The 23016-nt window shown below is 44.7% G+C and overlaps 1 long non-coding RNA gene across 1 annotated transcript; it reads left to right on the top strand.

Moving 5' to 3' along the window:
* Nucleotides 1-573: 573 nt before the first annotated feature.
* On the top strand, nucleotides 574-3877 carry LOC311186651. The gene is made up of 3 exons (XR_014617106.1): nucleotides 574-648; nucleotides 2076-2155; nucleotides 3849-3877. It is a non-coding gene; the product is annotated as an uncharacterized lncRNA (long non-coding RNA).
* The last annotated feature ends 19139 nt before the right edge of the window (nucleotides 3878-23016 follow it).

The raw sequence follows: 23016 nt of genomic DNA, 5'->3' as shown, positions 1-23016 counted from the left end.
CGCTCCTCACAAGCCCCGCCCCCACGTCAGTGTCCCACTCCCGCCCCGCGTCAGTGTCCTCGTCCCGCCCTCTCACAAGCCCCGCCCCGCGACAATGCACCACGCCCCTCCCAAGCTCCGCCCCCGCGCCCGCCCCGCGCCCGCCCCGCGCCCGCCCCGCGCCCGCCCCGCGCCCGCCCCGCGCCCGCCCCGCGCCCGCCCCGCGCCCGCCCCGCGCCCGCCCCGCGCCCGCCCCGCGCCCGCCCCGCGCTGCCACGTCCCGGTCGCCAGCGGCCCCGGCCCCACATAAATGTCCGACTCCCGCCCCCCCGAGTCAATGGCCGCGTCCGCCCCTTCCAAGCTCCGCCCCCGCATCAAAGCCCGTTTTTCGCCCTCACGAGCCTAGCCCGGGCCCACCCAGCGTCCCTCTCCTCGCAGCGCCCCAGGGCCCCGCCCCCCAGTGGCCGAGTCCCCGCACAAGCCCCGCCCGCAGGCCGGCCGCGCCGGCGCGCATGCGCACGCGCAGGTCCCTGCAGAGGCGGCGGCGGCGGCGGGAGCGGGGTCGCCGCGGCGCGGGCGCGGGCGCGGGCGCGTCCCGGTCCTTCTGGTGCAGCCGGCCCGCTCGCGGCCTCCAGGCCCCACCTCCACGCCCAGCGCGCGGGCCGCCCCGTAAGTTAAGCTCCGTGTCGCCGCCCGCCCCGCCGGCGGCGAGCTGGTCTTCGCGCGGCGCCGGCCGCCATGGCGCCCCCGCGCCCCCCTGCGGTGGGCGCCGCCCGACGGCGCGGGGACGCCCCTGCCCGTTGTTCCCCCGGAGACGCCCTGCGGGTCGCCGAGGCCGGTCGCCGCGCCCGCGGACCCTGCCCCTGCGGCGGGCCGGCTCGGGCCTCGCCCAGCTGGAGCGACGGAGGAGGGGCGAGGGCTGGGGTGGGGGCGCGCGGGCCCGGCCGGAGGGGAGCGGAGGGTCTGGGGGGGCGGGGGAGCCCGGCGGCCTCGCCGCAGCGGAGCCCGGAGCTGCCGCCTCCACCGCGGCCTAGTCGGCACCTTTGCTTAGCGGGCGCCGTGTCTGCGCTTCCCCGAGCAGTGCCCAGGACTCTGTCCGGGGAGAGGAGCGGAAGGCAGGGAAACAAAATGACGGGGAAGCGGAGGGGCGGGCAAGAAATGGACTTGGTTGACTTTCAGAACTCAGGATCTGATTGATCAATGAATTCGTAAGTCCGGCATCATCCCTACTGGCAAGTAAAAAAGGCTCTTTCGGGGGTTGAACAAAATGGAAGGGTTTCATAGACAAAAGGGGGGGGTGGGGTGGGGTGAGGTAGGTCGAGAAAGGAACATATGACCAAAAGGAAGGATTGTTTTAGGCAAGGTCACCTACCTCTGGGGGGTGAAAATTTGACATTGTGGAGCCATTTTGAAAATGGAGCCAGGCAGCCTTTGCAGAGAAACCGCATTACCTGTCCTGTTTGAACTAAGATCTTTGGACTGGGCCAGAAACAACTGTTTCAAGAAACTTCTAAACAGCTGTTGAAATCCACTGGTTCTTGAGGACTAATGATTGTGGCCTTTTTGTCAGAGGAGGAATCAGTAACCAACTAGGTATGGCCAAAAATAGTTGAGCCTTATCTAGTCTTAATCAGTTCTATTTTCTAACCACTTTCTCGTTTCCTCCCATGAAAAATCCTAATCCCCCCCACCCCCGCCCCACTTTGGGGCACTTTGGATTTTCTACCAGAATCTGTGTCCTCAAATTGCAGATCTTTGATCCTAAGTAAATGTGCTTGTATTTTTAACTGCCTCCTGAATTTTTAGGCTGACATGGGGAAGTGCAGGGCTTTATCTTGTAGATTATCTCATAGTGCAGATCAGAGGCTGTTTGAGGGAGAGGCTGAAGACACAATTGTAAGTCTTGGTTGACTGGGGTTGGGCTTGGCACAAGTGATTCAGTTTGAGGTCTATCACCCCACTACTGCTCCTGCACCCTTCTGTCTTCTGTTTCTGGCAAAACTCCTTGAAGTTGCCTTCCACTTACTAGATGTGATGCTGCCAGTCAAAAGCCTGTCAACTCCTGAAATTTACTTGGTTGGATTCTGGTTTAACAGGACAAGAAGACAGTAGAGAAACAGGACAGAGAAAGACAAACGGAGAATAAACCCAGTGGTGGACCAGGCAGAGGTCCTGGGTGAGTATTGAGTTGACTGGATATGGTTTGTTACACTGTGAAGCACTAATTTGGGGCCTGTAATCTAATTAATTAAAAACTTGGTTTATAAATGGTAAAACAAGGGATTGAGACATCAGTATTTTCTAATTATTGCATGAGAAGATACTTCCATTTGCAACCCCTGTCATCAAGAGGGCAGAAACAGGTTACTCAATACCAGGTCATCCTCTTCCCTTTCAAGAAATGGGGGACAATCTTCTGACAAAAATGGGGCTTTTGAAAATGAACAGAGGGCCTCCCCGGTGGTGCAGCGGTTGAGCGCTGGGCTGCAAAGCTGCTAGCAGCCTCTGCAGCGCTGGTTCGATCCCGGCCGCCAGTGAGGGTCCCACATGGCGCACAGACCTCTCCTGCTGCACTTGCTGCTCCCCTCAGCAGTGTATTTCGTCAGTCTGCCTGTTCTGCTCACTGCTTTGGCTCTGGTGAATTCTCTCACCCTCCTGCGCTTCTGACTGTACCCAGTGCTTGTATAAATAAATAATCTTTAAAAAAAAAAAATGAATAGAGTCCAACATTCACAACTTGTCTAAACAGTTGACTATTCAGTAGCTTGTCTTCCTTTTAGTGGCTTGTTAAGTTTGGTGCGCTTAACTGAAGTCTCCAGAAAGGGGGTTGTCCCTCAAGTCCCTGTTGTCATTCCTGGTGCAGCCAGGGCGGGCTAGATTGCTGTGGGATTTTGGCCCCTCAGCTGTTGCTAAAGAGACTGCGCAGCTCTGCTCTCCACAGGCAGCCCACTTCCATGGTTTCCAGGACCACCTTACTTTTTCTCATTTTGTTTTATTTTTTTCTGGAAGAGGAGTTAAATACGTGGGTTAATTAAACCCATGAAAGAGAAGCTTCTCTTGCTCAGGACTGTGAAAAGTAATGTGGAATCAGACAAACCTTTTCTGCTCAAACTTGTCCAGGCCAAAATTTCAGAATCCACTTAGACCCAGTTTCTGCTCATTCATCTTTTGCTGCTTCGAGGGTTTCTTGGTAATATCTACCCCCCACCCCACCGTGCCCACTTGTGACACAGGTACTAGAGAGTAGCCCAAGAGGTCTGAGGCTAAGCAGATGGGATCCCTGAAATGATATTAAAAATTGGGCATATGTTTGTCGGGCAGTTTTCTGCGAGAGACTGCCCAGTTACGGCAAGAATTTGGAATGTGTCCCAGTCCTCCCGAAATAATGAAAACTGGTGAGAGACACGGACATGCCACTTCCAGCTGCGCTCTCTGTATCCTGGGTGAACTTCAGGTTTAGTTGAGTCAGCTCCTGGCATTTGATCCTCTCATGGCTCCCACCACACCCTGGGCCCAAAGCCAAAAGCAGTGGAGCCACAGTAGGGAGCACTGCAGCCAGGGTGGCCCTTCCTAGTTGGTCGAAACTGAAGAGAGGACAGGCCACCAGACCAATCACTGGCTGCTGAGGGAGGAGCCAGGAGCTGGATGAGGCACTTTCCTTGGCTGTGTGCCAGGGGGCAGAGCAGGCTCCCTGAAGGAGCAGCAGCACTCACTGGTTCTCCACATTCAGTGGGTGTCCCTGCGCCCCTCCTGTTGTGGTGAAAGCAGAGGTCTGTCTTCCTGTATCCTAGCGCTCCCTTCTGTGCACTTGAGGTGGGGGGGCGGGGGAGGGTGTTCTCAGCATTAAAATGAGTGTTTCTGTCACACAGAATAATCTCACCTAAGAAAGAAGCCCAGAGGAAGAGGAAGGAAAGAAGAATGGCTCTTTCCCAGGTAAAATAACTATTCTTAGTTGCTCTGTTCTCCTAAAACAGTGTCCTGAACTGGACTTGCTACCCGTCTGTCTCTGAAGGGCCCCGCCTGAAGTGTCCATTCACACACAGGCCTCCCCCGGGCTCCTCTCATCTGCGTGCAGATTGCTCTCACTGTGACCAGTGACATGCAGCCCAGGAAGAAGCTCCTCTGAGGGAATTGTCCTGGGAGGGGATCGTCCTTGGGATGAACGAGTGGTCGGTGTGGCGCTGTGGTGTCAGAGACCGGTGGGCAGGCCAGACACAGCCCCGGGTGGGCCCCATGGCAGCCGGGAATAGAGCCTGTGAGATGTGCTGATGTGCCGGAGTTGCCCCATCACTCTGGAAAGAAAACTGTCAGAGGACACTTGCTTTGTATGATTTTATAAATGCATCTGAAGTTAAAATAAGTGAGTCGTTATTTCTGACTCCAAAATACGAACATTGACACAGATGGGAAGTTTAGAAACAAAACAAGGAATAAAGAGGGAATTTTATTTTACCATTTGTTTTTTTGAGATACAGATCCGACCCAACTGTCTAACAGCAAGGATGCTTTAAATTCACTGCACATCCCTCTCAGAGTACATACCGGTGTGTTCTGTTAGGGACTGGTGCGCAGCAGGAATGTTGGAAAAAGATGGTTACAGTTTTGGTAAATTATAGGAGAACTTTCTGTTGTCAGACTAGAGTCAAATTCTGACTCTACTAGTTAAGTATTTTTTCTATTAAGCATCTCCTGTGTATATTTTTGAGGTCAACTCCACACAAGTGATGCAATGTATAGAGTGAGAAGTAAAATACCCCCTTCCCTGTAGTGTCTTCCACTATCATATACTTTCTATCAGGAGAAAAATACACACCAGAAAATAAAATAAAAGGTATCAAAACTGGAAAAGAAGTCAGACTGTCTCTAGTCTTGAACTAATATTTAGAAATACCTAACCAATACTGTAAAAAAAAAAAAAACTTAGTAATAATAAATCTACCAGTTATAGTATATAATAGAAACACTCAAAAATCAGTTGTATTCAGATGCACTAGCAATGAATACATTGAAATTAAATTTAAGCGAACACTTATACAGCATTAAAAAAAATAAATTTAGAGCCTCCCCAGTATTGCAGCAGGTTGAGCGCCACGCTGTGAAGCTGTTAGCAGTCTCTACAGCGTGAGTTTGATTCCCAGCCTGCCAGGGAGAAACCCACATGACGCAGCAGACCTCTCCTGCCTCGCCCACTGCTCCCCTCAGCAGTGTCTTCAGTCCGTCTGCCTGTTCTGCCTCTAGTGAATTCTCTCACCCTCCTGTGCCTCTCCTTGTACCCCAGTTCTTATATAAATAAATCTTTAAAAAAAAAATTCTTACTAAACTTCTTTAAAAAAAAAATAAATTTAACCAAGGAAATGACAGATTTACACATTTAAAACTACAAAATATAACTGGGAAAAAAACAAAGAAAACCAAGTAAATGTCAAGATAGCCCAAGTGTGTAGGTCAGATACATACCCCAACAGCAAAATCTCAACATTCCTTTTTGGGAAAAGCTTATCGTAAAGATCAAGGAAACAAGTAGGAAAACTGATACTAAAATTAACAACGAACTGGTAATGAGCCCAAATACTCAAAGGAAACATAAGAACAAACTTGGAGAGCTTAAAGTTCCCAACATCAAACCTGGAGTCATCAAAACTGTAGTTCTAACTCTGTTAGAACTCTGGGATAGGAAGAGATTAACATAGAGCTAGCACATATACACACCCATTCATTTACAGTCCATTCCTGTTCACCAAGGGCTCAAAACACTGAAATGAACACTGAAACGGCACTGTGACAACTGGAAATCCACGTGAAGGAAAATGAATTTGAACCTCTCTACTTGTCATCCTATAAATAAATTCAAAATGAATCAAAGACTAACTATGGGGCCTCCCTGGTGGCCTAGGGGTTTAGTCTCAGCGCTGTCACTGCTGAGGCCTGAATTTGATCCCTGGTCAGGAAGCTGACCCAGAGAACGCAGCAGACTTCTCATGTCTCATCTGCTGCTCCCCTCAGCAGTGGATTTCAGTACATCCACCTGTTCTACTCCCCACTTTGACTTTGGTAAATCCTCTGGTAAATCACCCTGCACCTCTAGCCTACATCCCAGCTCTTGTATGTATAAATAAATAAAAAATAAAAGGCTAAATATGTAACACTCCTAGATAAAAATAGGATACATATTTATCCCCTTGAGTTTGGCAGTGGACTTTTAGATATGACAGAATACAAAATAAATTGGTGTTCATCAAGATAAATGTGCACTGTAGGACACTCTTTTCCATAAGTGACATCTACCAGTGTGAGTCAGTATTTGTAAATCACACATCTGGTAAGGGTGTGGTATCTAGAATATATGAAGTTCTACAACTCAACCAAAAACAAAGATTCCAATGAAAAAGTCATCAAAGAACTCTGATGGACATTTCTCCAGAGAATAGAACAAACAGCAACGAGCACATAAGAAGATGTTCAGTGAAATTACTCATTAGTTAAAATGCAAAGCAAAATTTTAACTAGATACCATTTCCCATCCAGTAGGATGACTAATAAAGTAAGAAACAGGGCCTTTCCAGGGGCACAGCAAGTTGAGCGCCACACTATGAAGCTGTCCCGCAGCCTCTGCAGCGTGGGTTCGATCCCGGTCGGCCAGGGAGATTCCCATATGGCTCAGCAGACCGCTCCTGTCGTGCACGCTGCTCCCCTTAGCAGTGTCATTGGTCCATCTGCCTGTTCTGCTCCCTGCTTTATCTCTGGTGAATTCTCTCAGCCTCCCGTGCCTCTGACTATACCCCAGTTCTTGTATAAATAAATAAATCTTTAAAAAAAAGTTTAAAAAAGTAAAAAAAAAAAAAAAAAGTAAAGAAAGAAACAAGCAACACTGGTAGACACCAAGAAATCAGAATCCTGATATGCCGCTGATAAGGCCACTGGGAAAGTGGCAAATCCTTAAAGAATTAAAGCACATGACTCAGTCATTTCACTCCTAGGTATACAGTGAAAAGTCCTGAAAACAGGTATTCAGAAACACACTTCCACCCAAACACAGCAGCACGACTGACATCAGACAAAACAGCCCCAACACCCAGTAAGAGATGAGTGAATCAGTACAATGATACAGTCACACAGGGGGATGTTATTCTGCTGTAAGAAAGGAATTTATCACTCATAGCAGGAATCTAGAAAAGCTAAATAAGAGACCAGGAAAAATAACTGTAAGAAAGAAAAAAATCAAAATCAACAAACAACTATGAGCCAGAAACACACTATGGGGGCGGGGGGGAAGGAGGGATTGGGGTGAAAGTAAGGGAGTCGCAATTGTATGGGGAATATAAAAATAAAATTAAAAATAGAAATTAAACATTGTTTGGTCTGTTTAGAAACTCAGTTAATTAAATGCTTCCACAGTTCAAACATAAAAAAAAAAAAAAAAAGGATTTTAGTTGCTACAAACTGCATCATGGACAATCCACATTGTGAGGGGAAACCCAGACATAAAAGATCATACCTAACATGGCACTATCCAAAAGAGGGGAAATGGGAAGCCACTGCTTCATGGATAAAGGAGTATCTTTGTGGTTAAAATTGTTTTTGACCTCAATGGAAGTAATGTCCTTTCAACTCTGAATGTAAACGCCAGTCCCGGAAAATGGCTGACTTCCCATGCGGTGAATGACTTCACATGTGGTGAATTTTGCTTTAGTTTTACAAAATTAGGGAACACTTGTTCAAAATTATCTTACCTTGGTCAGAATACTCCAGCAAAGTTAATTCTCACACAGCCGAAGCAGTTTTTATTTTGTGTTCAAAAAACTCTCCCCGTCCACGTGGTGAAATCTGCTTTCCTTTCAGGGACAGCTGACATTGGAGGACGTGGCCATCGACTTCTCCGAGGAGGAGTGGGCGTGCCTGGGGCCTGCTCAGCGGGCCCTGTACAGGGACGTGATGCTGGAGACCTGCAGGAGCCTGCTGGCCCTGGGTGAGGGTTGGTCATGTTGTATCTTTGCAAGTCTCTTGTGAGCCTCTGTTGTTTTACCCTTGTGCTCCTGATTCAGTAGTTCCGGAAGGGAAACTGGGTATCTGCTCGCTTAAAGTAATACCATTCATAAAGAGGCCATCAGTGGACTGATTTTTGAAATACTTTTCTAGACTCATTCTGTCCCCCCTTTAGCTCAGTGAATGTCTGGGAGTTTATTCTGGAAAAGTATGGCCTATTCCATTTTTGGTTGTAAGTTGAAATCTCTCTTGAGCAGAACATTTCCACTTTGGGGCGGGGCGAAGAACCCTGAACCATGGAAATTGAAGTGCAAATCAGGGGAAATGCAGGTACATAGCATGTGTCAAGCCAAGTCCAGAGTGAGCCGCTCCATGAAATACTGATTGGGAAACACCTCAAAGGGAGAGCTCTGTGGGGAAACACATGTGTATTTCTCATCAGCTCTAGTGGGAATTCATATTCCTTCTATTTCAAATATGTAAATATCTACACTTGTCCTCCACCCTGTGCCCCAGCTCATTCAGAGCCCAGGGAGACTTCACCATGCCATACAACACCCTGCCTCGACTCTGACCAGTTTGCTGCTGGACTTGAGAGACAAGATGATGGCTTTTAAGGAGTCCTCTTTCACCCACTCTCACTCCACAGAACTAAATCCTGTGCAGATATCACCCCAGGACCTATTCGGTTTCCATTCCCATTTTGTGTTCTTGGGAGAACGTCTCGGGAATGGAAAAACAAAATGGCTGTTTTCCCATTGCAGGTGGGGTTCCATGAAACTTCATGGGAACGTTAGGCCTTTTTTCCCCTGTTCAGGTCCCTAAGCCCTATCTTTGGGTTTTTTTGTTGTTGTTGTTTTGTTACATCCGTCAAAGGAATGAAGTGGAAGTTTTGAGGTTGTTACCCAGTAGTGATATAAAGACCTGACACGGCGACCCATACTGGCTCCCCATGGCCGCATGGAAGCATGATCTCATTTCAGGCGCTCCCCAGAGTGTCAGTCTGCATGGGTTGACCTCTCTGTCCCTTGGCAAGAATGCTATTAAATTGAACTCTTATTCCCTGTCATGTATTGTCTCCCTCTTCTAGCTCTCCTGATTTCTTATGCTTTTCTTAGAGTTTGCCTACAAAAGCTTGTTTTTAAAATACAGATTTAAAGGGTCTGAAGTGTGAGCCTCTTTATCTGCTGTATAGTTAAAATATAGCCTTTAGTTCTGTTTATCTGAACTTGAGGTTTCAAAATCCAGTGATTCTCAACATAGTTTTCCTTTTTCCTATTGCATTCTTTCTGAACTATAAATTTTCCTCTACTTCTTAATAATTCTTTAGAATTCCAGAGACCATTATTTTCTGTAACTGGTGAAAACTTACCTGCTACATTTATCATGCGTTTTTGAAGTGATTTTATTATTATATGCAGATTTTTTAAGTAACTTTTTTCACGCATCATAGCCTCACACATTACTAAAAAGACTCAGAATTAGGGGAGGCAGTCTGAAATTTCAATTATGATGTCATGTCTGCAATTATACAGATCCTAAACTATGAAGTATCATTGACTAACCCACTTATATAGACCAAAAAATGTGTAATACGTAGTGCACACTATGGAAATTTTACTACCTAAGAAAATATTATATACACAAAAATTATTTATCACTATAATGTTTGAAGATGATGCTTCAGGAAATTCATTATGATGTGCATATAAGTAATTTTTATGTACTTCATATTTCATTATAAGCTACCTTCTGATTCTATTTAACAGGAAGCCTTTCTGCGGGATCTTTAATCAAGGAACTATCACAGGACATTATCAAAGGAAAATTACATCATCTGTTGATGTTGGAAAATAAAAGCCATGGCCTCAAGGATTTGGACCTCATGGAAATCTGGGAAAATATGGATGCGTCTGAGAGTGCATGGGAATATAATGGAAGAGATGATAAAACAGTGCCTTTGACCCCTAACAGTTGCCCCCATAGGGAAGAACAGCATGACAAATCATCAGCTGATGTTGCTCAAAACCAGAGTGTTCCTGCTGGAGACAGTACAGACCAATGTTTTGAGGACAAGCCACTTGTAAGGAATTTATTAAAAGTGAACAATAGTGTAAATGATACTCGAAACAAGTATATAAAATGTTTGGAAACGAGAATTGGATCAAGTTTGCAGGCACACCTGACTGAACTGCCAAGCTGTCCGAGTAAGGAGAAAATTTCTGACTGCAGCGAAGCTGAGAAGCCTAAGAGCAATGGCCCCTCAGTTCTGTCCCCTCAAAGGATTCCTCCAAGTGTCAAAAACATTTGTAATAAATACAAGAAGATGTTAAAATATCCTTTCTTACCTGCAAAATACAGGCGAACACATGCTAGAGAAAAATGTTACAAGTGTAATGACTGTGGAAAGACTTTCAGCAAAAGCTCCAACCTCACAAATCATAAGAGGATCCATTCTGGACAGAGGCCTTACAAATGTAAGGAGTGTGGCAAAGCCTTTATCCAAGGCTCACACCTTACGAGACATCAAAGTGTCCACACAGGAGAAAAACCGTACAAATGTAACATCTGTGCCAAAGTCTACAGTCGAAATTCACACCTTAGAAGGCATCAGCAAATGCATGGGACGGAGAAACCTTACAAATGCGGAGAGTGTGGAAAAGCTTTTACCCAGTCTTCGAATTTTACTCGCCATCAGAGAATCCACACTGGTGAGAATCTTAACAAGTGTGAGGAATGTGGCAAAGCCTTTGCTATCCATTCAAACCTCGTGAAGCACATGAAAGTCCACTCTGGAGAGAAACCTTACCTGTGCTTAGAGTGTGGCAAAGCTTTCAAGCACAAGTCAGACCTCACGAGTCATCAAACATTACGTCCTGGAGAGAAGCCACACAAATGTAGCGTGTGTGGTAAGGCTTTTCTCCAGTGTGCACGACTGACAGAGCATCACAGGATTCACACAGGAGAAAAACCCTTCAAATGTAGTAAGTGTGGTGACGCTTTCATCATGCGATCGCAACTTTGGGGGCATGAGAGAACGCATACTGCGAAGCCTTACAAGTGCAGTGAGGCCGGCTGTGGCCAAAGCTTCCTGCATCAGTCACATCTCGCGCAACACAAGATGAGCCACACGGGACAAAAGCCTCACAAACCCGACGAGAGCAACAAGGACACAAGTCACCGCTCAAACCTTACTAGACACCAGAGCACCCAAGCTGGAGAGAAAGTGTACAAATGCCCTGTGTGCGGCAAAGTCTGTAGTCGGAAGTCACACCTTGTACGACATCAGAGAAGCCACTCAGGTGGGAAATCTCACAAAGGTAGTAAGTTGGGTAAAGCTCTTCCCCAAAATCCGAGCCTTTGGAGTCAGGAGAAGACCCATGCTGGAGACAAGCCTTACAAATGCAATGAATGTGGCAAGACCTTTGCGAAACGCTCAACCCTCACTACCCACGTAAGAGTCCACACTGGAGAGAAACCCTACATATGTATCGAGTGTGGCAAGGGCTTCAAACAGAGGTCGCACCTCACTAACCATGAAAGCACACATTCTGAGGAGAAGCCGCACAAATGCAACGTGTGTGGCAAGGCTTTCATCCAGAGTTCAAGGCTGATGGAGCATCACCGAATTCACACGGGAGAGAAACCTTACAAGTGCAGTCGATGTGATAAGGCTTTTATCAAACGCTCACAACTCTGTAGCCACGAGAGAACACACACCGGAGAGAAGCCTTACAAATGTAAGGAGTGTGGCAAAGCCTTCAGTCACGACTCCAACCTTATCCGACACCACAGAATCCACACGGGAGAGAAGCCGTACAAATGTAATGTGTGCGGAAAAGTCTGTAGTCGAAATTCTCACCTCGTGAGTCACCAGAAGATACACGCTGGAGGGAAACCTTACAAATGTGTTGAATGTGGCAAAGGCTTTACAGATCAGTCAGTCCTCACGGCTCATAAGAACATCCACACTGGAGAGAAACCATACAAATGTGATGAGTGTGGCAAAGCTTTCGCTCAATTCAGAAATGTTACAAAGCATCAGAAAATACATAATAAAAAGAAACGTTAAAATACATGGCCTTGTTTTCCTGCAAAATGGAAACTTTGGGCATCAACAGAATTCATGGCAGGGAGAAACTTCAAACAGAATGATTGAGACAACACTTACGTATTCAGGCTCAAGCTGAACGTCCCCAGCAGAGAGAAGCCCCACAAGACCATACACGTGGTAAGGCTTATCCCCAGGGCGCCACCTCACTAGAAATCAGCATATACATATTTGAGAGAAACCACACAGGCATAATGAATGGCAAGGCTTATGCCAAATTTACACATTGTGGAATGTAACAAAATTCACCCTGGAGAGAAGCTTCACATATACAATGAACATGATCTGCCTTTGCACAACTGTACAACTTTCAGTCACTGAAAAATTCACGTAAAATGGGAAGCGGACAAATGTGTCAAGACCTTTAGGGAGTGAACTCAGGATACGCTTAATTGATTCTGGACAGAAGCATAATGAAAGTGACATTAATTCTGTCAGTAGACAACACGAGAAAATTCATATTAAGGGAAACTAAATCTAGTACATTCGAAGATTCAACCCACCTCAGATGTTAAATTCCACAAAGCAGCATTAAAACTAGTGAAAACACATTAGGTAACATCGCTAATGGAACAAGGACATCTGTAGAAAGGTCTAATATTCAGTTTGTTTTCACTCAGTTACTTGAGTCTTCTTGAAAATGCTGTACTGACAACTCACAGCTTGAAGTTTTAAATCTGATGTTATACTCACTGCATGCTTCCCATATGCCACTGGTGGGAAGGGACTGGTAAGAGGAAAGGACCTAACTCAGTAATGGGGTTGCTCACACCAATGTAACCTCAAGAATAGAACACTAGCTTGTAGACAGACAAAGGTCTAAATCTGAGGCCTTAGGGTGTAGCAGACAATAGATGTAAAATTACAATATAAATGAATGTTTTCTGTGGTTATGGCCCCAGCTCTAGAGTTGCAGTGTGACTGAGCACTTCTGCTGCCAGTCACAGGAAAGGATTACTCTGCCAGATGATCAGGACATTCAGAGAAAGAGGTTTTCATGTGAGTAGACGGACTAGCTAGTGTGGATTACTAGGTATAGCATGTTTGGTAGGGGAAAAAAACAAAGAGGAATGATAGTATTAAAAGGTAATAGCTGCTATAGAATCAAAGATTAGTGAAAAGTAGCTTTTTGGAAGCTGAATACACAGTTAATACAGGATGGTGCTTGCAAGGGATTCAATGCTGACAACTGAAATGCATTTTGACACCATTTTACTTGAATATACATGTCATGTCTAAATAAGTAAATACTTTTTTGTAACTGGATGATCATGTCCCTTCTATTAATCTAAAAATATCCTACTTCATTGGGGGTACTTACTGAACAAGAGTAAATCGTATGGTTCTCTAGATTGTTCTCTATAACAATGGTATCTGTAATAATTTCCACATTAAATATGAACAGTTTGCATCTGAAAATATGTATTTCTAACTAGCATTTGAACTGTCACTCCACAGCATATCCCAGATTATTTGTGGCTAGAATGACATTACCACAGCAGTTCAATTTCTGCCTCCCCAGTTGTGAATATATGCTACCTGCTTAGATTTATGTGAACCCTTATTTGTGGTAAAGTAAGACCTATCATTTTCACCCTTACATGAAATACACATAGAAATTTTTTTTTTTTAAATGTCAGAAATGAGGGGGAGAAATTATGTGCCTGCTTTGCCCTGGGACACGATTTGAAAAGACCAGTATTCATGAGAATAAAATGATCACAATGGGAACTTGAAAATATTGCTGGTGAACTAGAACTCTCATGGATTCACCCTCCGAGATGTTGTTTTGTTAGTTTACACTCAATAGACAGGATGGAGCCCCACTCAGAGCTCCACGTGATGTCAGAGCTGATAGTGCCATTCGCTCAAGTGTTCAGAGTGTTTATTACTTTCAGGACTTTCCAAGTTGTTCCAAAAATGACTGATGTGTGACCGCCGTGTTATGGCAGAGACCAGATGGGGACAGAGTGGTGGAACTTGTCAACTGACTGGAGGAAGGGAAAGAGCATTTCGGCTTTATTATCAAGGTGCCTGTCACATGGGCAGAGCAGAACGAAGTTGTGTTGAGGCTTAAAATGTCATCATCACATTTGAAGATTCTTTAAAACATAATGCTTACTCTCGAAACTCCTGACTTACTGGTTGGGAAAAACTAGTTTTCATCATGCTAATAACAGCTGAAATGTCATCATGTTAATAACAGCAAAGAAATGTCCGATCTGCAGCATGAACATACATGACATATGTAACACAGCAATCAAAAGAAAGCAAGAATGTCTATATTATGTCAGATGTAATTGTTTTCAGAGGAAATAAAATTACTGAGGGAAATTACAATATGATAAATGGATCATCTGCCAAGATGACGTAGAAACCCTAAGTGGCTATGCACTAAAGAACACATGTCCACCATTTCTGAAGAAACAGTTCATAAAACTCATGGGAAAAATAGACGATTTCATAACTGCAGTTTGTACTTTAATGCATCTCGATAACTGAAAGAACACAGAAAATCAGCAGGGCATGGATAATTCAACAACACAGGGTCCGATCAACATTTTTAGAACACCGCACAAAAAATAGCAGATTACATATGCTTTTCACTGACATTAGCAAGCTAGGTCATACCCTCTGCCATATAATAGCCCTCAACAAATTTAGAAGACTGGGAACAACACAGAACACATTCTTGGCCTACAACGGACCCAACTACAAACCAAAAGTAGCAAAAAGGGACCTCTCCAAATACTAGAAAACCAAACAGCATACCTGTTCAGGAAAAGTCGTCATCAATGTGGGTTTCATGCCAAATTGGGGTGGGGGTGGGAGGGAGTGGGAGCAGGGCAAGCATGGACAATAGGTGTTTCTGTAGTTCCTGCCTTTCACATACATCATTTTCTCTTTTTTATTTTTTGTTGAAAACATTAGTTCCTAAAGAGCCTGTAGAAATGTTCTAAAATCAGACTCTGGGGATGGTTTCACATCTCTGTAAATGTACTAAAAATTAATAAATTCTACAGTTAACAATTTTATGATATGCAAATTATATCTCAAACCTACTTTTTAATTCAGTTTCATTCTAGACTCACAACAAATCTATTATTTCAACTTCATTTACAGTTTGCATAGCTTTTGGATACAATTTTACATGTCTTTTGCCTCTATTTCATGACATTATATCTAATTGTAGCCCTCTATTAATAATTATATGATCTGCAATCAATAATAATTAAGTCTCTACCATAAAAGTTTTCTTATTTCTCTATTTAGCTAGTCACAACATTGTTATGATTACTTTAGTAGTTGCAGTACAGCTGATGATTAATGTGAAATGTGTTTCTGTATTCACCTTAAAAGTGAACCATCCTTACCTCGAGAAATCCAGCCCCATCTTGCAGAATCTTTCTTGTAGGTTGTGAGGAGAATCAGTGTTTCAACATCTTATTTAAATATCCAGTCACTGGTAATACTGCGTTATGAAATAAAAATATTTAAATATAACATGTAAAAAAGACAAGCAATAAACATGAATTTAAGTACAGATGTTGAGTAGTTGAAGGATTGAAGTAATTTGCCTTGTTAAGAGCAGTTCGGAGACTTGTGGCTGACACCAGATGACGTGGACTCTAGTCCTCATTTGGCCACTTACCTGATGGGATTAAGTCCTTAAGCCTCTTTCTGTCCTAAATTCCTTTACCTGTAAAATGAGAATGACATCAGTCCTTACTTCAGAGCTGAAGATTTAATCAGTAACGACACCTAAAACAGTATTAACACTCGAAGTATGATGGAAATATAAATGTGGAACAACATTAAAGGGAGATGTATTTTGAGATACGAGCAAATTCTAAGGGGGGGGGGGTTATTGGACAGCTGCCATAGTAAATGTAGCACAAACTATTTCTCCTGCCAGTTAAGGAGCCACTTGTGCCCGCTGCTCCCCACAGCAGTGTCCTCCATCTGTCTGCCTGTTCTGCTCCTCGCTCTGGCTCTGGTGAATTCTCTCACCCTCCTGTGCTTTTGACTGTACCCAGTGCTTGTATAAATAAAAAAATCTTTTAAAAAAAACAACAAAAAACTGGTGAGTCTCACCAGTTCTGGATCTGGCCACCCGCCATCACAAATGCAAACAAAAGGGCCTTTGGAGCAGCAAAAAAGAAAACAGTTAACAGGAGCCAGCACCTGCCAATGCTGCTAAGGCCAGGGGCTCCTTCTATCCGCCCCACCTCCCACACACAGGTAGCAGGGTAGCTGTATTCTGTAGAAGCTCCAAGGGAAAAAAGCAAACCCATGTGAAATGTCAAGTTTATCTACTAAGTGTATATTGTTCTGAAATTATTTAGGTTCCTCTAAGATCCAAACAATGAAACCATTATTTTTACACTTACTCAAAATTTCATTTACTTCCTTTGTGGTTTTTTTTTACTGTATTCCTATTTTCATTTCATTCATAAATTTCCACTCAGCTTCAAGTATCTGCAGTTCATCCATCTCCAGAGCTCCGTTCTATTTTCAGTAGCATTGTCCCCCTCCCATACCAGCTACCACTTGATCTGTTTTTTCCAGGGAGACTTTTTTGTAGGTTACAGGCCTTTCTATGTGGTTTCTTTCACCATCTCTCCACAGACACTCAAAGTCATGCATATTTTCCAGGACATCTTTGAAGAAAAATCCTTGATTTCGCAGCTTTCATGTCTTCCCAACATCAATATTTGTAATATTTCTTCTGTAGTACTGTTCTCTTTTGCTTATCATTTCTTGATCATATACACGGCAGAGATATCTATAAAATACAAACAATCATAGGTATCCTGTTATTTACAGCTAGGAAAGAAATGTTTCATAGCGAAAACAATGGGACATCAAAAGTAACTTATACTGAACATAGCTGTGAACATTCCCAACCATGATCTTGACATTTTTAGAATTCTAAAGAACAGGATTCTTCCCTAAAGAAAAGTAATCACTTACCATTCAATTAATTGTAGGGACATCTAGTTTCAAACATGCTATGACAATAACATGCTGTGCAAACATGTTAGCTCTGAAATCAGAGGTATTCTTCTATATGGACTCCAAAGCACAAATAAACTGATAGTGAACATCTTACTGTCTCATATCTGAGGGGAAAGGAAGTGTGTACTTTTGGCATATAACACACAACACACTAATGGTAAATAATACAAAACAAACTCATAAAAATGGCAAATGAGAATTGTAATCACACCATTTAGAAGAATTTTAAAAATTGCCAAAAAATATTTTTCTAAATACTTGTAAAAAACTGTAGACTCAGGGCCTCCCTGGTGGCGCAAGGGGTTAAGTTTCAGCACTATGAAGCTATCAGTAGCCATTGCAACATGAGTTTGATGCCTGGCCAGGGAGCTGACCCACATGGCGCAGTGGACCTCTCCTGTCTCCCGCTGCTCCCCTCAGCAATGCATTTCAGTGGATCCACCTGTTCTGCTCCCCACTCTGTCTCTGGTGAATCCTCTCACCCCCCTGCACCTCTGGCCTGTACCCTAGTTCTTGTATGCATAAATAAAAAATAAATCTTTAAAACAAAACTGTTTTAAACTCAACTGTTTTAGACTCAAGAAGAATATGATTTTCACAAAATTATCGTATCAATTCTATTGCCTTACTGAAAGACCATCCGTAAACCATAAGGGTTAATAAAACATTCTAGTAAACTATGATAAAACCAGCAGTAAATAACATATAACCATATTATAAAAAATATTTTTTAAAACGTGAAATATCTACCAATACGAAGAAAACACTTATCCTCTACAAAGAGCACACAATATAAGAGCTGCAAAATATGTTGAAATCACTGAGTTCTGAAATATCAGTACAGAAAAATACCTAGTTTTAAAGAAAGAAGTCACAAGTATGATATCAGAACAGTGACATTAAATAAAGCAAATCCCTACCTATGCAGTGCCCTCAACTATCCAGCTCAAGATCTCAAAATGTACATACAACAGAGTGCGTGCTTTGAAAATGTATTAACTACAGCCAGGAGACAACACTTTTCAACAAAATCCCAAAATAAAAACATCCAAAACAGGGTACTGGGTGTTTCCAAGCAAAAACATCCAAAAGGACATTGAATAAACATGACAGAAAGTTACTAAGTTGTATAAATAAAAGTAACTGTGATCTTGACTACATTGCATGCAATCTGAAATCTCTAACAGCAGTAATGTGTTTCAAGAGCACACGAGATGAAAAATGCAGTATGAACAATAGTTATTTACAAGCCTCAGAGCTATGAGCAACTGAACTTGGGCAAAGGCCTCCCTAGGAGAAATACCTGTTACGTTTATTGTGGCACAGAGGGACGGTCACTAGTGTAGAGATTTTCGGAATCAGTTATAGCCAGATACACTTAGTCTTTCCTGATACCGTCTATCTCAGCCTCCTGGGACAGGCCGGTGATCTAATGAGTCCTGCCTCAGGAATTTCAGTTGCCAAGTAAACCAACACGTGGGAAAGTCCACCAGAAGCTGCGCCTCACCTAAAGGTGAACTGAAAGAGCAAAACCACATGAAATTTCAGACGCTAGGAATGTGTGTTAGCAAAGCCAGTTGGAGAGGCGTTCCTAGACCCGGCTGGAGGGAGCAAGAGAGGAAAATACTAGACGAGGGGCCAAGCCACTGCAGGACCCTGACGAGGGAGGATGCGGTTTACGCTGAGCGCCGAAAGACTGGACTGGGGGGCAAAGACAGACGGTCCTCGACGCTGCTGAGTGCGGTTTTGCTAAGTCACGATTACAGACGCCCCTACTAGCCCCCCCCCGCACCCCTCAAATGCGGCAATGGCGGAAGGCAGGCGACGCGCGGTACAAGCCCATGCTCCCGGGCGTCCTTCCCGGTGGTGCGGCCACAGCCGCCGCTCACGCCAACCGCGGCGCCGTGTCCCGGACCCTCCGGCGGGCACGGTCCTCGTCCCGCCCGCCGGGACCAGGGAGCCGGGAGCGAGGAGCCGGGAGGCGCGGCCCTGCGCTCCAGACGGGCGACTTCCGCCTCCGCTGCTCTGCCCCTCAGGGCTCTCGAAGCCGGAAGGGAGAACCAACCAGCGCTCTGGGAGGAGGGAGACGCGAGTCCCGTCCGACACTTCTCGCGATGCCGCGCAAGCCCCGCCTCTCCGCGCCCCGCCCAGGCCCCGCCCCCAGCCGGGCAGGCACCTCCCCGCGCGTGCGCAGTTCCCTCTGGTTACTTGCAGTCTGGACTGGTGTCATGGCGTGGGGAGCGGCCGCCCCGAGCCTGCCACTCCTCGCACCCGCCCCACTGCCCAGGTATTTTCAGACGTCGCCATGACAGACCGGGGGAAACTTCTCTTTGGGTTAAAATATGCCAGTTGGTCCCGCCCTGTGCTGGTCTGCCCTGCCCTTGAGAGACGACTCCTTTCCAGACGCTTCCGATGGTCCTTGGCACCCCCCCCACCCCCGCTCCCAACCCACAATGGAACTCCTGAATTGGAAAAATTCTGCCAGAATTGTTTTTGGCGGTTGAAACGCTGGTGAGGAGGGGATGTCTGTGGAGAAGCCACCAGTGCCGTGTATGGCTTCCGTTTGCATTCCGGGGTCTGCCCAGCGGACGCTATCTGAGCTAGCACAGGGCATCGGGGCGCCTGCCAGCAGGTAAACTTCCTCTCTCCCTGTGCAAATAAATTCCGTAAATGATTGTCTCACAACGTGTCTGCTTCCCCGTCATGTCCTGCAGTCCTGTGTACACGGATGGAAACCTACCAGCTCAGTCAACCCTGGTCCCTCAGTTTTGTCCTGTTGGAGAATTATCTCAAAATGCTTTGAAACAATGCAAAGATACGTAAGTAGACGAAAAGGACATCGTACAGATTTGGAGAAAATAGTCACACATGACATAACTGAAAGGTAAACATACAAGATATTTTTAAAAAATATTCAATTTACTAATATAAATTCATTTACTAGAGGGTCAACAGATCTCAAGAGGCAAGTCACCAAAAAGGACATCACCCCCCCAAAAAAAACAAAAAAGGTAATAGCTAGAAGGGAAAATGTCATTTTTAGTAAGGGAGAAGCAAGTCAAAACCACAGTATCTCACGCCCATATATATGGATGGCAAATATGAAAGAAACACTTCCAATAAGTTCTAGGGAGCATGTGATCTAAGAACCCTAGGGCCTCCCTGGTGGCCTAAGGATTGAGTCTCAGCACTATCACAGATATGGCCTGAGTTTGATTCCCATCCAGGGAGCTAACCCTGGCATTTATTAAGGCATTTCCAGGACATGTAAGCTGCCCACACACCTAGTCATCAAGCACTGGAAGAAGAGGATGTGGTATATCCACACAATGGAATACTGTTCAGCCATAAGGAAAGACAAAATGCTACCATTTACGGCAAATTGGAAGACGAAGACATTAGAGAAATTGTGTGTAGTGAAGCAAGTCAGAAGACAGAATGACAATGTAGGACGCCTGCACAGCAGACAATTCAAAACAGCAATCAAAACACTCAAACTAATAAAAATGAGGTGAGGGTGAGGAGAGTGAAGAAAAGGGCTTAAAGATACTGAAAAATCAACTACAAAATCCTTTACATCAGTAGAGTTTCTGCCTGTAAGAATTTCATGACTCACAAGGTGTGAATTTACATTACAGGTTTTGTCACATTATAGGAATTACAAAGTTGATTTTCCTTAACTTTGCACAATCACATTTGTATAGTTACTTTTGAGAATGGTTTCTCTTCTGATTTGCAAACTGAAATTTCAAAAAAAAAGGCTTTACCAGCCCTTTCATTTCAAGGGTTTCTCTTTAGCATGTATTTTCTGATGATAACAGGGAGTGACATTTGACTAAAGACTTTGTCACATAAATTTGTATGTTTTCTCTCCAGTATGAATCCTGATGATTTACAAGGAAGTGAACTATGACTAAAGACTGCCACACTGATTAGTATTTGTACACTTTCTCTCCTTCAACTCCTGGATGTCTTTCTGGGTTTCCGCGTCTCCTAAAGTGCTTGCCACACTCGTTACATCTGTGAGGCTTTTCTCTAGTATGAATTTGATGACTGCAAGGCTTGAATTTACATGAAAGACCTCACCACACACACTGCATTTATATGGGCTTGCTCTGGTGTGGTCTGGTGTCTACTGAGGTATGCGCTCACAGTGAAGGCTTTATCACAGTGGTTGCACTTAAAAGGCCTCTCTCCAGAATGAACTCTCTGATGATAAAGGTGTGAATACCTACCATAGACTTTGCCTCACTCGTTACATCTGTATGGTTTCTCTCCATTATGTATTCTTCTATGCACTCTAAGACTTGAACTTCGACGAAAGCACTTACCACACTCATTACATTTGAACCGCTTCTCCCACTATGCAGTCCTTTGGATGACAAGGCTTGAATTCTGACAAAAGCGCTTGCCACACTCATATCTGTAAGGTTTCTTTACAGTATGAATCCTCTCATGCTTTGTGAGTTTGTACTTAAGACCTTGCCACATACATTTGAATTTCTCTCATGGAAGGGTCAGCTGATGACTACAAAGGGGTGATTCTATAGTAAACATTTTGCCATAGACATTACAGCAAGGACGTTTCTCTCCAGTATGAATTCTCTGATGAATAGTAAGGTAAAAATTTTCAGTATAACTTGTCACACTCATTGCACCTAATATGGTTTCTCTCCAGAATACCTCCTCCTATGCTTGACTAGCAAAGTGATAGTAACAGTTTTTGAAGAAACAGATGACTCCATCTGAAGCATCATATGGAAATGTAAGGAACCCTGAGTAGCAAAGCAAACTTGACAAAGAACAAAGCTGGAGGCTTGCACTTCCTTATTTCAAATTTATTACATATCTAGTCAAAACAGGCATAAATAAGACATGGGTCCAGTGGAGCAGGACAGACAAAAGAACGGATATTCTTGCGTATCTGGTCAACTGACATTTAAAGAGATTGCCCAGATGCCTCAATTAGGGAAGAAGGAGAGTCTCTTTCTAAATGTGCTGAGAAAACTGGATACCATGTGTAAGACCGAAGTTATGCCACCACCTTAGCTCAGATACAAAAATTAACTCAATGTGGATTACAGGGGATCACTGTCTGTCACTACACTCTTCCTAAGTAACAGTCACGAGCATCCCTCGGAGCATCCCTCAAGTGTGGCAAGAGCAGAAGAGCTGTGGTGACTGACAGGCCTAAACAATGGGCAGGCTTGAGAGCTCTCCTAGCATCTGGGGTGCCGATGAGACAGGCCGGCAGCCAGTCTCCCCAGATCCTGATTAGGTCTTCCAAATACAGCAAACGGAGACTGAGGAGAACAAGTCCAGGGGTGAGGAACACAGAGCCCTCAGCTCTAACCTACATGAACTGAGAAGCAAACACCTGAAAAGCCAAGAACAGAAAGAGACTAAAGGGGACGGTGAGTTTTAACATTGCCGGGTCCTGCGGCCCTGGTGCTCAAGGGCTCATAAGGACACAGCAGGGCGCTGCGGATCACCACGAGGACCTCGGCCGTTGCCTCTGTTCAGCTGCAGCATCAGTGGAGGGTGAAGGATCGAGTTCACACGCAGAAACGTAGAGCGATAAGCTGGGAGGAAGGAAAACTCAGAGCTCAATAGGAAGTTTCTCTGCCCACAGAACTCTCCCACCGGGGCGCATTCCCGCCCACCACACACGTGCTGTTTTTTCCCTGCCTCTCTGTCTCCACAGCTTTGACACGAGCACCTTTTTTGGCTTGGTCCCTCTTCACTTCCCTCTCCAGAGTCTGGGGTGCCTTGCCCTCAACCACAATGGAGAGTATGCGGACCACAAGCAGACATTTTTGCCAGTAAGAAAAACATGGGTGGCTGTGTCTTTTCTACAATCCCAGCTGCTTGTTCGCTCAGCAAAGGATGACACAGATATTTCTAGAAAAATATTTCACTAGTAT

This window comes from Talpa europaea, assembly GCF_964194135.1.
Source record: "Talpa europaea genome assembly, chromosome: 16".
Classification (NCBI taxonomy): Eukaryota; Metazoa; Chordata; class Mammalia; order Eulipotyphla; family Talpidae; genus Talpa; species Talpa europaea.
The sequence above is the reverse complement of the archived record's forward strand: the minus strand, read 5'-3'. Positions and strand labels throughout refer to the sequence as shown.